Source organism: Bufo gargarizans, chromosome 9 (assembly GCF_014858855.1).
Source record: "Bufo gargarizans isolate SCDJY-AF-19 chromosome 9, ASM1485885v1, whole genome shotgun sequence".
In the NCBI taxonomy this organism is placed as follows: domain Eukaryota; kingdom Metazoa; phylum Chordata; class Amphibia; order Anura; family Bufonidae; genus Bufo; species Bufo gargarizans.
This window is the reverse complement of record NC_058088.1, coordinates 165,399,447-165,416,631: the sequence shown is the minus strand read 5'-3', so window position 1 is coordinate 165,416,631 and position 17,185 is coordinate 165,399,447.

Sequence of the window (17,185 nt, the reverse complement as noted above, 5' to 3'; positions counted from 1 at the left end):
CCTCCTACATCACATTCAAGCCATAACGCTGCCCCCCTTTTCCCTGCTCCCAGCTCAAGGACGGGCTTGGGCACTAGCAGGAGGCGTGTCTGGGCTCCTTCCTGCAAGAGTGACGCCCCTCTGGGCACCTTACTGGCTCATTTGCATACCAAATAAATTGGATTTTCAGAGGATAAAAAAAACATCTATTGCTGAAATAAAGCCAAATCTAGAAATAAGGTACTAAGTGATATTAGGCCATGGCTTTGCTTCAATAGCGATTATCCTGGTGACATATTTCCTTTAAAGGGGCAGGGCGCTGTGGATGACACTGTTAAGGGAGCGGAGTGCTGTGGAGGTCACAGTTCAAGGGGTAGGTAGGGTGGCTATTCGGGCCACCCTCAAAAGACCGACCTAAAAACTCTGCCCCCAGGTCCCACTAAGACACCCCTCAGACACCGCAGCCGACAGGGATTGAAAAAATGAAGGTAAAAATCAACTTCTGTCAGCTGCAGGGGTGGGAGGGAGGGTGACTTTCTTCCTGCAGCTCACACTCAGACAGCATAGTGCTGCTGTCTGAGAGTGAGCTGTTCAAAAGGACATCCTTGTGTCCGTCCAGGCCCTCCGACAGAGGACAGGGAGTCTGAAAGCCGGACTGTTCTGCCTAAAACCGGACCTCTGGCCAGCCTGCTGTGGAGGTCACAATTAAGGACATGGTCTGCTATGATGGTCAGTGTTAAGGGGCAGATTGCTGTAGAGGCCACTGTTAAGGGGGCGGGGTGTTGTGGAAATCACTGTTAAGGAGACGGGTACTGTGGAGGTCACTAATAAAGGGCTGGGTCGCTGTGGATGTCACTGTTAAAGTGGCGGGTTGCTGTGGAGGTCACTGTTAAGGGAACAGGATGCTGTGGAGGTCACTGTTAAAGGAGTGGGCACTGTGGAGGTCTCTGTTAAGGGGCAGGCAAAGGTGGAGGTCACAGTTAAGGGAACGGTCCGCTATGGAGGTCAGTGTTAAGGGGCAGGGTGCTGTAGAGGTCACTGTTAAGGGGCGGGGTGTTGTGGAGGTCATTTTTTAGGAATGGAGCTCTCTGGAGGTCACTGTTAAGGGGGCGGGTTATTGTGTAAATCACTGTTAAGGAGACAGGGTACTGGGGAGGTCAATAATAAAGGGGCAGCCACTGTGGAGGTCACTGTTAAAGGGGAGGGTGCTGTGGATGTTACTGTTAAGGGGGCAGGCCGTTGTGGAGGTCAATGTTAAAGGGGCGGGAACTGTGCAGGTCAATGTTAAGGGAGGAGGGGACATTGGAGGCCACTATTGAAGGGTCACTGTTAAGGAAGCGGGGTACTGTGGCAGACACTGTTATAGGGGCAGTCGCTGTGGAGGTCTCTATTAAGGGGGCTGGGAATGGTGGAGGTCACAGTTCAGGGGACAGTAACCTATGGTCAGTGTTAAGGGGTGGGTGCTGTAGAGGTCACTGTTAAGGGGACGGGCCCCTGTGGACTTCACTGTCAAGGGGGTGGGGTGCTATGGGGGGGTTCAGTATTAAGGGGTGGGGGGCTGTGGAGGTCGCTGTTATAGTGGATACTGTCGATATCTTTTAACGACACACACAAACATTAAATGAAATAGATGAAATATACCCAAGCGAAGCCGAGTCCTTCAGCTAGTATATAATAAAAATGAATCAAGCAAGATGGATGTTCCTACATATTTCCTTCATATATTTTCCATAAATACTTTAAGAAGATGAACTGACTCTGGTGTCCCATCCAAGCACCACACACACACTACAGAATTTTTGCAAAGCAGTATAGGCATTTTCCGCTTTACTTACAGTATATTATACCATATTCTGTAGATAAAGACCAATCAGCCATAATATTAAAACCTAATATTGGGTCTAAGCAGTGGAGAAATGGACTTTACAAGACCTCAGAAGGTGTCCTGTGGTATTTGGCACCAAGACATTAGCAGCAGATCCTTTGCTTCTTGTTAGCCGCAACATTGGGCCTTAATGGATTGGACTGGCTTTTCCAGCACATACCTGATATATGCAATCAGCTTGATGTTTGGGGAATGGTTGTTCCTCAAACCATTCCTGGATACTTTTTGCGGTGTGGCCACACTATTATCCTGCTGAAAGAGGCCACTGCCATTATGTAATACTACTGCCATGAAGGGAGGTATTTGGCCTGTAGTGTTTAGGTAGGTGGTACGGTCACATCCATATGAATTCTAGGACTCAAGGTTTCTCAGCAGTACATTGCCCAGGGCTTGCTTTTCTTTCCATAGCGCGTGATGCCATCTCTTCACTCTGCTGCAGCCGACCACAGGCTTCAGTGGTGACATCTCTCTTGTGGACACGTCACCGCTGAAACCATCATTGCCCTGGAGGAAGTAACCAAGCTGTGAACCAGAGGATGGATATGTGGGAGACACGGTGCAGGACCGGAGCCACATGACCAGGTCAGTATGTAGGGAAGGCAGGCTGCGGGCTTCAGTTAAAAGTTAGGTATTCCAAGACAACCCCTTTAAGAGAATCGAGAGTCCATCTGTCACAACCAGACAGCTGAGAAGCTCTGACAGAGGCCTTTCAGAACCTCCTCCTTGAATTTCTGTGTTGTGGTATTCAGCTCCTCCTCTCGTCAGCCTCTCTCAGCTGTCATGTGTTAATTGCTTCCCTTTAAATGCCTCCCCAGAATGCTTTTCTGGGCGGCTTATACTACTTCCTGGAGTGTGTGTGCACGCTGATCTGTCCTCCTGTTTGCTTCAAAGCTAAGTGTACCTTTATCTGTTAATATCTGTTTGCTGGATCCCAGGTGACCCTGACTCCCTCCGTGTCTTGTGTAGGGAGCCGGTGGTCGTGTCCCCTCACTATTGTAGGGTGCTCAGGGCTTTATAGTCAAGGTTCGTGGATATGCAAACCTCCACCATTAGGATCTTTGCATAGGCTGAGCAGCCAGGGAAAGTGCCAGGTCTTCTGCAGGGGTCTCCCTTGGTTCCTTAGTTTTTGGATTCAGCGAGTCGTTTATACATGTTGCTTTGCCTTGTTACCTGTACACATTCCGTGACATTATAAGCCGCCAAAACCGTCTTAAGCATGGATCCGGTTTCACTTTTGGCTGAACGCTTCCAGGGTCTTTCATTGGAGGTAGCTGACCTCCGTAAGACTTTTTCTCAGCTTCAAGTGACCGGTTCAGCTTGCGTTCATGGAGCTTGTTCTGAGCCTAAGATCTCGCTCCCGGATACGTTCTCCGGGGGTAGTGAGAATTTTGTGCGTTTTAGAGAGGCTTGCAAACTCCATTTTCGCCTTCTTCCCCATTCTTCTGGTGATGAGGAACGGAGGGTGGGGATCATTATATCGCTGCTCAGGGGTAACGCTCAGTCTTGGGCCTTTTCGCTGCCGGAGGGGGCACGGCCTCTCCGTTCAGTGGATGAATTCTTTTTAGCCCTGGGTCAGATATATGATGATCCGGATCGTATTGCTCTGGCGGAGTCTAGACTACGTCTCCTATGCCAGGGTAAACAATCCGCAGAAATATACTGCTCAGAATTTCGGAGTTGGGCAGCTGATACTGGTTGGAATGATGCTGCACTCCGAAGTCAATTTTGCCATGGTCTTTCAGAGGGATTGAAAGATGCATTTGCCTTTCATGAAAGGCCTATTTCTTTGGACTCTGCTATGTCTCAGGCCGTTCGTATTGACAGGCGTCTTAGAGAGAGAGGAGAGATCTCTCCTTCCTGTCATACTCGGTCCCAGGACTGTGCAGCGGTCCCATTCTGTGCGCAGGGGTCTCAGTCGCTGTCAGCCCCTTCTGAGCAGGAGCCCAGGCAGCTGGGGTTGATTGCTTCTGACAATAGAAGATTCAGCCCGCATGGGAGGGTTTGTTTTTGTTGTGGAGGTATTAATCATTTGGCAAATATTTGTCCCTCTAGGAGATTCAGGCAGTTCTCTGGGTATAATAAAGAAACAAAGAGGAAAAAATCTTTGAAAAATGTTCCGTCTGTTACTATTGGCAGGGTTGAGGCGGAGATTGAAGGTTTTCCGTTTGCTTGTAGTTCCCGTTTTGTCCTGCCGGCTAGGGTGGCGCTAGAGAGCAAGAACATTTTTTGTGAGATTTTTGTGGATAGTGGAGCAGCGGTCAATCTCATTGATAATCACTTTGCGATAACTCATGGTTTCCAGGTGTGCACTTTGGGAAAGGATATTCCTGTGTTTGCTATCGATTCCGCTCCACTTTCTCAGAAGTCATTAAAGGGCATAGTTCACAATATCCGTTTAATTGTGAGTGATGCTCATGTTGAGGATGTGTCATGTTTCGTCCTTAGCGGTTTGCCGACTCCTCTAGTGTTGGGGCTACCCTGGCTCACTAAACATAACCCCACCATTGATTGGCAAGCGAGGCAAATAAATGGTTGGAGTGACTTTTGCAGAGAGAATTGCCTCATGACATCTGTTTCTGAGGTTGCTACTAAGACTGTACCATCTTTTCTCTCTGAATTTTCGGATGTCTTCTCTGAGAGTGGAGTTCAGGATTTGCCCCCGCACAGGGAGTACGATTGCCCTATTAATCTCATCCCAGACGCCAAGCTGCCTAAATCTCGTTTATACAATCTTTCCCAACCTGAAAGGGTCGCTATGCGTGCTTATATCTCTGAGAGTCTGAGAAAGGGACACATACGACCCTCAAAGTCACCTGTTGCCGCTGGTTTTTTCTTTGTTAAGAAAAAAGATGGTTCTTTAAGACCTTGTCTGGATTTCAGGGAGCTGAACAATATCACAATTCGTGACCCTTATCCGCTTCCTCTGATCCCGGACCTATTTAACCAGGTTGTTGGGGCTAAAGTCTTTTCCAAATTAGATTTAAGAGGGGCATACAACCTGGTCAGGGTCAGAGAAGGGGACGAATGGAAGACGGCCTTCAATACCCCTGAGGGCCATTTTGAGAATTTGGTTATGCCTTTTGGTTTGATGAATGCCCCAGCCGTTTTTCAGCATTTCGTGAACAGCATTTTTTATCATTTGATGGGAAAATTTGTATTGGTGTATTTGGATGACATTTTGATTTTTTCTCCCGATTTCAAAACTCATAAGGAACATTTACGTCAGGTCTTGCTCATCCTGCGGGAGAATAAATTATATGCGAAACTGGAAAAATGTGTGTTTGCGGTTCCAGAAATTCAATTTCTGGGGTTTCTTCTCTCCGCTTCTGGTTTTCGCATGGACCCCGAGAAGGTCCGCGCTGTGCTTGAGTGGGAGCTTCCTGAGAATCAAAAGGCGCTGATGCGTTTTTTGGGCTTTGCCAATTATTACAGGAAGTTCATTTTGAATTATTCTTCTATTGTTAAACCACTCACTGATATGACCAGAAAGGGGGTAGATTTTTCTTCTTGGTCAGTAGAGGCGCGTAAGGCTTTTTCTGATATCAAGGAGAGTTTTGCTTCCGCTCCCATCTTGGTGCAACCTGATGTTTCGTTACCCTTCATAGTTGAGGTTGATGCTTCTGAGGTGGGTGTGGGGGCGGTCTTGTCTCAGGGTTCCTCTCCTGCCAATTGGCGACCGTGTGCCTTTTTCTCAAGAAAACTCTCCTCCGCAGAAAGAAATTACGATGTGGGAGATAGGGAATTGTTGGCCATCAAGTTGGCTTTTGAGGAATGGCGCCATTGGCTAGAGGGAGCCAGACACCCTATTACCGTATTTACTGACCATAAAAATCTGGCCTACTTGGAGTCAGCCAAGCGTCTGAACCCGAGACAGGCCAGATGGTCGTTGTTCTTTTCTAGGTTTAATTTTGTTGTCACGTTCCGCCCTGGAGTTAAGAATGTGAAGGCAGATGCCCTGTCACGTTGTTTTCCGGGAGGCGGGAATTTTGAAGACCCGGGTCCCATTTTGGCTGAAGGTGTGGTGGTCTCTGCTCTTTTTCCTGAATTGGAGGCAGAGGTGCAGGCAGCCCAGTCAGAGGCTCCTGATCTTTGTCCTCCTGGGAGGTTGTTTGTGCCTCTCGCTTTAAGACACAAGATTTTTAAAGAACACCACGATACGGTCCTTGCTGGGCACCCGGGGGTAAGAGCCACACTGGATCTCATCGCTCGGAGATTCTGGTGGCCTGCGCTTCGTAAGTCGGTTGAGGGTTTTGTGGCAGCCTGCGAGACTTGCGCTCGTGCCAAAGTCCCTCATTCACGGCCATCAGGTCCTCTCCTTCCCTTACCCATTCCTTCCCGTCCTTGGACACATCTGTCCATGGACTTTATCACGGACCTGCCTCGTTCCTCGGGGAAGACTGTGATTCTGGTGGTGGTGGACCGTTTTAGCAAAATGGTGCATTTCATCCCTTTTCCTGGTTTGCCCAATGCTAAGACGCTGGCGCAGGCATTTGTTGATCACATTGTCAAATTGCACGGTATTCCTTCAGACATAGTCTCTGATAGGGGCACACAGTTTGTTTCCAGATTCTGGAAGGCTTTCTGTTCTCGCTTGGGGGTTCGGTTGTCATTCTCTTCTGCTTTCCACCCGCAGTCGAATGGCCAGACAGAGCGCGTCAATCAGAATCTGGAGACATATCTGCGTTGTTTTGTGGCGGAGAATCAAGAGGATTGGTGTTCTTTTTTGTCTCTTGCTGAGTTTGCTTTAAATAACCGTCGTCAGGAGTCCTCTGATAAGTCACCATTTTTTGGTGCATATGGGTTTCATCCACAGTTTGGGACTTTCTCGGGAGAGGGGTCTTCTGGTTTACCTGATGAGGACAGATTCTCCTCGTCTTTGTCATCTATTTGGCAAAAGATTCAAGATAATTTAAAGAGCATGAGTGAGAGATATAAGCGTGTGGCTGATAAGAGACGTGTGCTTGGTCCGGACCTGAATGTTGGTGATCTGGTGTGGTTGTCTACCAAGAATATCAAATTGAAGGTTCCCTCCTGGAAGTTGGGTCCTAGGTTTATTGGGCCTTACAAAATCCTGTCTGTCATCAATCCTGTTGCATACCGTCTTGATCTTCCTCAGACTTGGAAGATCCATAATGTTTTTCATAAGTCCTTATTGAAACCTTATGTTCAACCCATTGTACCCTCGCCTTTGCCTCCTCCTCCGATTATGGTTGATGGGAATCTTGAATTTCAGGTATCTAGGATTGTGGATTCTCGTCTTGTCCGCGGTTCTCTTCAGTACCTTGTTCAGTGGGAGGGGTATGGTCCTGAGGAGAGGATGTGGGTCCCAGTGACGGACATTAAGGCCTCTCGTCTCATCAGGGCTTTCCATAGGTCCCATCCTGAGAAGGTGGGTTCTGAGTGTCCGGAGTCCACTCGTAGAGGGAGGGGTACTGTCACAACCAGACAGCTGAGAAGCTCTGACAGAGGCCTTTCAGAACCTCCTCCTTGAATTTCTGTGTTGTGGTATTCAGCTCCTCCTCTCGTCAGCCTCTCTCAGCTGTCATGTGTTAATTGCTTCCCTTTAAATGCCTCCCCAGAATGCTTTTCTGGGCGGCTTATACTACTTCCTGGAGTGTGTGTGCACGCTGATCTGTCCTCCTGTTTGCTTCAAAGCTAAGTGTACCTTTATCTGTTAATATCTGTTTGCTGGATCCCAGGTGACCCTGACTCCCTCCGTGTCTTGTGTAGGGAGCCGGTGGTCGTGTCCCCTCACTATTGTAGGGTGCTCAGGGCTTTATAGTCAAGGTTCGTGGATATGCAAACCTCCACCATTAGGATCTTTGCATAGGCTGAGCAGCCAGGGAAAGTGCCAGGTCTTCTGCAGGGGTCTCCCTTGGTTCCTTAGTTTTTGGATTCAGCGAGTCGTTTATACATGTTGCTTTGCCTTGTTACCTGTACACATTCCGTGACACCATCACAGAAACATCTGCTCTAGATCAAGTATAGTCTTCAAGTATGGGATTCATACTTATTTCATTGGGATTGTCCCTCCTGTTGTGGCCCATGCAAGCTACATATATACACGTTACTCAACAGACTGGAGAATATGAAAAATTATAACTAGCCTACTTAATGGTTATTTTTGGTCTTTGACTACATTGTTTTCAAATTTTCCATGTGAAGGTCAATGAATCACATCAAGTTGTAGTAGCACCATTTATTTGAAGAAATGCATGGTTGGATACATCTAGACTAATGACGCTTCCTTTCTATTACAGTTTCAAATAGAGCGAGCTATAATAAGGTACAAGAGTGCGCAACAGGAATTCAACTTAACCTCATGGCCTTTGTGAAGTGTGAAGGCAACCAGCCCATATGTTTTCTCAGCCACTGTAATCCCAGCCCCTGGTGTGATTAGTAAGACGTTGTACCTAGATTTTTTAGACATTTAGCCATTTACAACCCCCCTCCTGCTAGGGAAGATACCCTGCTGAGTAGAGCAATGACCTGGAAAGCTTTGGGCCTAGTAGAGTTACATGCAATGCTAAGTTAAACCAAGAACAGAAACCACCAGACCAGAAACCAACTAAAGAACAATCACATGGTTTAAATGTGTAATGATTTGGAAAGGCCTTTCCAAAATTGTTCTGCTCAAGTGCTATATACTGTGTGCTTTATTCTTAATTATTTTGGGCTTCATAACAGCTTGGTAGGGGGCACGCGTTAAAATTCCCCTTGTGTAAAACTAGGATACAATAATAGGCCCGAACTTCCAAAAAAAGACTCATAAATCACAATAAATGCTGGAATGGTTCAGCTATATTCATTATACATTTAATAGTGTTTGCACTGGTGTCACTAGATATCATTCCTTGTACTTTCAGCTTGGCTGGAGATCCAAATGAGCTTTAAATCTGCCAGTCATCAGTAATATCAGATCTTTATATTTGTTTCTACAGTCGTGGCCAAAAGTTTTGAGAATTACGTAAATATTGGAAATTGGAAAAGTTGCTGCTTAAAGGGATTCTGTCATCAGATTTTACCCCTATAACCTAAAGATATCCTCATGTCCGGACTAAGAAGAAGAATCCTAAGCTGGCCTTATTAAACCTCACTGAGGCTCTATTTGTCCAAAAAACAGGTTTTTATAACCTGCCAATCACTTACTTAAGGTGCCCAAGGGGAGGTCCGTTAATACAGGGTGCCCGTCCGCACCCCTCGCCGTCCGGTGCCCAGCGCCGCCTTCCGTCTTCATCGCCGCCTTCCACAGCTCAGCACCGCCTCCGCAATCCTCCCCGTCCCTCTGCCAGATCCCGTGCCTGCGCACTAAGCTCAGACAATCTGCAGGTCTTATTAGGGTTGAGCGAAGTGCGCATCACGCCGGCGCATGCGCACTTCACTCAATGAAGCCACTGCCAGGAGTCCGCACGGGTGCATCAGGCCGAGCCTAGTGCGCAGGTGCGGGATCTGGCAAAGAGGCGGGAGGATTGCAGAGGCGGTGCTGAGCTGTAGAAGGCGGCGATGAAGACGGAAGGCGGCGCTGGGCACCGGACGGCGAGGGGTGCGGACGGGCACCCTGTATTAACGGACCTCCCCTTGGGCACCTTAAGTAAGTGATTGGCAGGTTATAAAAACCTGTTTTTTGGACAAATAGAGCCTCAGTGAGGTTTAATAAGGCCAGTTTAGGATTCTTCTTCTTAGTCCGGACATGAGGATATCTTTAGGTTATAGGGGTAAAATCTGATGACAGAATCCCTTTAAGTTTTTATAATAGCAATTTGCATATACTCCAGAATGTTATGAAGAGTGATCAGATGAATTGCATAGTCCTTCTTTGCCATGAAAATTAACTTAATCTAAAAAAAAACTTTCCACTGCATTTCATTGCTGTCATTAAAGGACCATTTCAGTAATCGTCTTGTTAACTCAGGTGAGAATGTTGACGAGCACAAGGCTGGAGATCATTATGTAAGGCTGATTGGGTTAAAATGGCAGACTTGACCTGTTAAAAGGAGGGTGATGCTTGAAATCATTGTTCTTCCATTGTTAACCATGGTGACCTGCAAAGAAACGCGTGCAGCCATCATTGCGTTGCATAAAAATGGCTTCACAGGCAAGGATATTGTGGCTACTAAGATTGCACCTCAATCAACAATTTATAGGATCATCAAGAACTTCAAGGAAAGAGGTTCAATTCTTGTTAAGAAGGCTTCAGGGCATCCAAGAAAGTCCAGCAAGCGCCAGGATGGTCTCCTAAAGAGGATTCAGCTGCGGGATCGGAGTACCACCAGTGCAGAGCTTGCTCAGGAATGGCAGCAGGCAGGTGTGAGCGCATCTGCACGCACAGTGACGCAAAGACTTTTGGAAGATGGCCTGGTGTCAAGAAGGGCAGCAAAGAAGCCACTTCTCTCCAAAAAACCCCATCAGGGACAGATTGATCTTCTGCAGAAAATATGGTGAATGGACTGCTGAGGACTGGGGCAAAGTCATATTCTCTGATGAAGCCTCTTTCCGATTGTTTGGGGCATCAGGAAAAAGGCTTGTCCGGAGAAGAAAAGGTGAGCGCTACCATCAGTCCTGTGTCATGCCAACAGTAAAGCATCCTGAGACCATTCATGTGTGGGGTTGCTTCTCATCCAAGAGAGTGGGCTCACTCACAATTTTGCCCAAAAACACAGCCATGAATAAAGAATGGTACCAAAACACCCTCCAACAGCAACTTCTTCCAACAATCCAACAACAGTTTGGTGAAGAACAATGCATTTTCCAGCACGATGGAGCACCGTGCCATAAGGCAAAAGTGATAACTAAGTGGCTCGGGGAGCAAAACGTTGACATTTTGAGTCCATGGCCTGGAAACTCCCCAGATCTTAATCCCATTGAGAACTTGTAGTCAATCCTCAAGAGGCGGGTGGACAAACAAAAAAACACTAATTCTGACAAACTCCAAGAAGTGATTATGAAAGAATGGGTTGCTATCAGTCAGGAATTGGCCCAGAAGTTGATTGAGAGCATGCCCAGTCGAATTGCAGAGGTCCTGAAAAAGAAGGGCCAACACTGCAAATACTGACTCTTTGCATAAATGTCATGTAATTGTCGATAAAATCCTTTGAAACGTATGAAGTGCGTGTAATTATATTTCACTACATCACAGAAACAACTGAAACAAAGATCTAAAAGCAGTTTAGCAGCAAACTTTGTGAAAACTAATATTTGTGTCATTCTCAAAACTTTTGGCCACAACTGTATGTAGCTAGGGTTGGAAAGATGTTGGGCATGCAATTTTCTCAAAATAATTCAAACAACTGTTCTTCTACAAAAATAATAGTCTATAAAATGTTGGGTTCCATCTAAGGTTTTTGACAATAGATGACCATAAAAGATTCACTTGGATATTTGGTTTGGACATGCAGCTTCTGTCAACAATGATATTCTGTATTGAAGAACAGTTGAATTTCGAATCCTGGTGTTAACCCCATAAAGACTGGGTTAATTTTTTTTCCTTTCCGCCTTCCAAAAGCCATAACGTAGGCATATGAAGCGTATTTTTCGCAGAACAAGTTATATTTTTTTAATGTCAACATTTCATTTACCATATTTTTATGTGTTGGAAGACAGGAATAAGGCTTGTTTCACACTTGCGTTAAACGGATCCGGCAGGCTGTTCCAGTCGGGAACAGGCCTGTCGGATCTGTCCCTGCCGGGCACAGCCTAATGCCTAAGACTATGACACATGGGCTTGCTTCCTCCCTCCTCATTCACTAGACTAGAACTCCCCTTCCAGACAGTTCATACTTCGGTGTTCATTACATTATAGAACAGTACATAATGTTTCATTACAAATCACTTGCAGATGCCTGCTGTGCTGGAGTACTGCGGAAGGACAACAATGAAATGGGTTAACCTACTTTTAATAGAACTGTATTACTTATTACATTAACTTACAGCACACTGATTAACCCCTTCGCTACCAGCACCGTACATGTACGGCGCTGGAGCGATGTGTAAACATGGCGCCCGCTTGCACGTGCAGCGGTCGCCATGGCCGGCAGATCTCTGCAAACAGCAGAGACCTGAAGCTAATTACCGTGACAGGCAATAATGCAGATCATGGTAATTAAATGCTTTAGATGCCATGGCCAAGTGAGGTCACGGCATCTAAATGTGCAAAAACCCGAAAGCTTGCACTTCCCGGCTTCCTACTGAAGCCCTGTGTGGCAAACACTGCTGGACGGAAGCCTGAAATGCTCCGATGCTCATATCATAGGGGCCGGAGGGATGAAAATGGAGGTATGTCTGGGTTCAGCACTGAACCCGGACAACCCCTCTAAGAGCTTATTCACATGACTGTGTGCTATTCAGATTTAAAAAGGACAGCACAGACCCTTATAAGCCAATGGATCTGTGTGCCGCTGTGAGAATCTCCTATTCTGGTCCTCTTTTACAGATCAGAATAGCCATTTCTATTGATGGAAGCGAACAAAAGATGGAATGCACGCAGAAGCTATCCACATTTCCACTGATCCATTTTTTTGCGGAGAAGGTGGTGCGTATAAGCTCTTAATTTACTTGAGATGTAGGGAAGCTTACATTGAATTCTAAAACAAAAAAGCAACGATAAATACTTGAAAACCAAGGAAGTCCCAAGAAAAACAGGAACAGGTGTCGACAAGATGTGTTTCTTCAGAAGAAGTGTATTAGGCTTGATCAGCAAAACCTAAAGATGTCCTGGTAGAAAGTGATTATCTGCATCTCTCAGCAGTAAATGGTCCACTTCTGCCCTGATTACGGTATAATACCCTTACACTAGAATATGTATAGCAGGAAAATCCAGCTGTTACTTGGCCATCGTCCCAAGCTGACTGCTTGATGTTCAAGGCTGTTTTCATTATAGGGAAATATCTCTACCACTTTGTCCCAATCTCCCCAGGACAGAGGGAATGTCACTGTAATTTTCATCTCAAGCCCCCCGGTAAGACTAAATTCTTCTGGTGACTCAAAACAATAATAGATACAAGATCCAAGTGCATTGGAATTTTGTGATCAGAATTCAACGCTCCCTGAGCCCTTCTGATGGAAAAACAATTCAGGGATTATAAAGGCTGTGTTTATTTATCGTGCATATTGGAAATCATGGATGGAGAATCTCTGTATCCATGCCTGTAGATGATGCAGCATGCAGAGAAGAACATGTTTAGGTTGGAGATCAACATTCTTTCGGTATGATAGATCCATTCTGCTGACATAATATTTTCCAGTCTTTTTTTAACCCTTAGGCTACCCTGAGTTTTTTTGCTTTTTTATGTTTCTTCCCTATTTTCCGGGAGCCATACCTTTTTTTTTTTTTCGGTCACATAGCTGTACGAGGGCTTATTTTCTACAGGACAAGTTGTACTTTCTAATACCACTATTAATTATGGCATAAACTGTAGTGGGAAGCGGTAAAAAAAAATTCAAATGGGGGTCGAAATGGAACAAAAAAAAAGCTTTTTCTCCATCGTTTTAAGGGTTTTGTTCCCACAGCGTTTCGTTTATGGCAAAACTGACCCAAGCCCTTCATTCTCTGGGTCAGTACGATTACAACGATACACCATATGTATAAGTTCTTTATGTCTAAATAGTGTAAAAATACATGTAAACTTTGATAAAAAAAAAATTTTACAACACCATATTCTGACCCCCATAATTTTTTTAGACTTATGTCTACTGAGCTGTTTAGGGACTCATTTTTTGCGGAACAATCTGATGTTTTTATTGATACCATTTTGGAGTTCGCATGACATTTTGATCACATTTTATTACATTTCTTGGGTAAGACAAGCAACGAAAAAATGGCAAATAGGCCATTTTCACCGTTTTTTCCATTACGCCATTCGCCGTATTTGAATTTGTTTTTTCTATTTTAATAGTATGGGCGTTTTTTCGGTCGCGGTGACACCCATGATGTTTATATTTATTGTTATTTAGGTATTTATTTTTTAATTATACGGGAAGGGGGGTGATTTAAACTATACGGGAAGGGGGGTGATTTAAATTACTGGGACACTAATGGGGGCATTATTAATTCTAGGGGGGGTGTCACTATTACCAGGGGTACTAATGGGGGGCATTATCCATTTTGGGGGCACTAATGGAGGCATTAATATTACTGGGGGACTAATGGGTGCACTATTAATAATGGGAGCCACATTATGACACATGATAAGCCACGCCCCCACAACCACACCCCCTTTGGCGTGTGCCTTAACGTGTCCGGTTAGTTTTTGCTTGGAAAGATGGCAACCCTATTTGCTATGGAATATTAGATTTTTATATATGCTGCTGTTCCTGTCATCAGTTTCCTGTGTTGCAGTTGGTATAATTTTAAGTAGCTACTAATTCTACGATGTTCATATTGCTTTATACATAACTGTATTATTCCCTCTACGCAAGGTGATGCAAAAGCTCCAGCTTGCTTTACCTTCCTACTACTCTACATTCAGATAAACAGTCATGTTGATATGTTACAGATTCTAAACATTGCCATCAAATTTATAGGTGTTTATACTGCCAAAAACTAGATTTATGGTTTTTCACATAAACACATATTTTCCACGAGGTTAACAAAATACATTTTTTCCCCCTAGGGATTAGATGAGTAAATGACTCTCCAAGCCATAGAAGGAGATTCTGCTTTTTAGCATTTTAATACTTGTCTTAAGCCCTTTATGCGTAAAAAAATTTCTTGCGTCCCATAAAAGGAAGCAAATAATAATGATGGATTCCTGAGATGTCCAAGACGTAACATGGCATATAATGAGAGGATTTGCTATGTGTATTTTTTATAAGCAAGATTAATTTAGTGAAGTAAATTTATTGTAGAGTCTGCAAGTGTAAAGACGGTCTTCACTTTGGTTGAGATTCCTCTGTATAGGTTCAGACAGGCAATAACATTGCTCATTGGTGAACTCTTACGGGGAGATTTATCAAGACCTGCTCTACTGGCAGATGTGCCTAATTTATGATGAGGTGCAGGCCTCATCATAAATTAGGTGCATCCTCCTACAGTCTATGCACCTAAACAGAAATCTACGACAGCTCAGAGCTGCTGTAGATTTCTGGCTGCATTTGCACCATAAAAACTGCTGTGAATGCATGTAAATTTGACGTGAGGCAGTTAAAAAATTGCAAATACATAGTTTGCGACTTTTAACACCACTTTTCAGGAGCAAGGGAGATGATAATTCTCCTTCTTAATGTATTACAGAAGACCTGTCCCCTCTCCCGACATGCCTGTTGTAGTAACTACTTACATTCCCCATGTAGTAACAATTTTGGAGCATATGGTATTATGACTATGTTGTGCCATTCCTTTATTATTCCTGCTAGAAGTTTATGAATGAATTGCTAGCAGTCTGCAATGAAAATCTACATGGGTGTTACCAGTCTGGGGTGTGTCCCTGGACAGTCTGACGCTATCCAATCAGAGCTGCCAGTATCAGACTGTATACCCCCCCCCCCCCCAACTGATAAGACTCATCTGGATCTTCTTCATAAACTACAAGTAATGAATTCATAAACTTCTAGCAGGAATAATAAAGAAATGGCACAACATAGAGCCAAAGAATAGATGCTCCAGGTTCTCTTTAAAGGGGTTCTCCAGGACATTTAAAATTGCTGAGCAAAGAGATCCCAGTCACTGCTGATGCCGGCATCTGCCATGTATGGAGCGAGCTTAGCTTGGGATCATGATTACACATTTGTTGCCAAACCATCAGCCAATGACCGAACACTTTGATCTACAAGGTTGTAGCACTGAAAAATGAGGCCAGAGTTGAACCTAACAAAGTCATTTTTACTAAGTGCAACATAGAATTTGAAAATACATGTAGTAGCAGCAGGCTTTACTGCAATTGTTCTCTGGAACCAGTTGAGGAGGTATGTTGACTTAGATGCTGTAGCCAAGTGGTATTTTGGTGATGGGTGTCTTTAGCTGTAATCCTTCACCTCACAGCAATGTCTGTAAAACTGATGTCACAGTTCACTCTGCTGTCTTGGACCGCAAGGCTTTAGTGGAGTCCTTCCTTCAGTTCTTGAGAGTGGGTGCTCTACGAGCTACTTCCCAACTCTATGGCTGGAAGGGATTTCCGTCAGAAGGGAAACAATATGGTTCTTAAGAGTTGGTGCTCTATGAGCTACTTCCTCACACCCCCACTATCTGGACAGGACCTCTCTTATCCCCTCTCTGTCTAACTCTAACTATAGATGACTGAACTACACTAGAGTTCCCCCTTCTGGCAGCCTATTCTACTAGGAGGAGTAGAACATGGTGGTTAAGCCCTGTTACAGCCAGCCATTGCCAACAAATACCTCCCCCTGCTGTGACATACACAACATTACATTGAATTGCATATAAGACATACTGTATAAGAACACAGTAATTAAAGAAAACAATAGTAATACTTTCAGGTCTGGGTATTACACATACACAACCTGACCTGGTTGCATACACCTCCTGTGACGAGCAGTGGGTGTGGACCCACTGCGCCAACTAACGAGTTTTACTTTGGGCTAAACCTAAGGGCATTGTCCTGGTGGTTCCCTGGTATTCACCCTTTAACCCTGTACAGGGATCTAGACTTTGCAATGGGGAACCAATCAGGCTGCTACCTCCAGTAGTCCTGCTGTAGTTGACTGCTAACGCACGGGGGTCAGAGACACAGATGCACCAAAGACTCAGGCAAAAAGCTGATATTGATGACATATCCTCATATCCTCACAACAAGTGAGACAGCACGCAGGTAATATTGAGGTGGAAGCAGTGCTGTGCTGTTCAAAAGGGTGATCAGCAGGGGTGCCGGGAGTCGAACCCCAATCGATCTGATATTGATATAGACAGGTCATCAATATCTTTGCACTTTACAACCCCTTTCATAAATATTATCTCCTATCCATTTGTCCTCTATAAAGAGTTGAATTCTAGTCTCTAGCAGGTGAGGTAAAGGTGTTATAATCCTAATATGACAAATTGGATTTTAAGATACCCTGTCAATGTGATATTTCCATGTGTGGGAATGTGGGAACATTGAAGGAATATGAGATGTTACCTTCACATCTGGTGCTGTTTCATTTATGTCAACAGCTTATCCAGTATCTCTAGATAGGTCTTTCAGCACCATATCTATCATAACAATGGCATGCTCTTTTAACTCATCAAGAAATACAGCTCTGTCTACAGCTTAAACATGCAAAGAAAAAAAATACTTAAAAAACATAAAATGAAAAACAAACAAAAAATGTTTGCAATGGTTCTTTTTCTCATTTCTGCCCATAATATCTCAGTTATTATCATACCCAGAC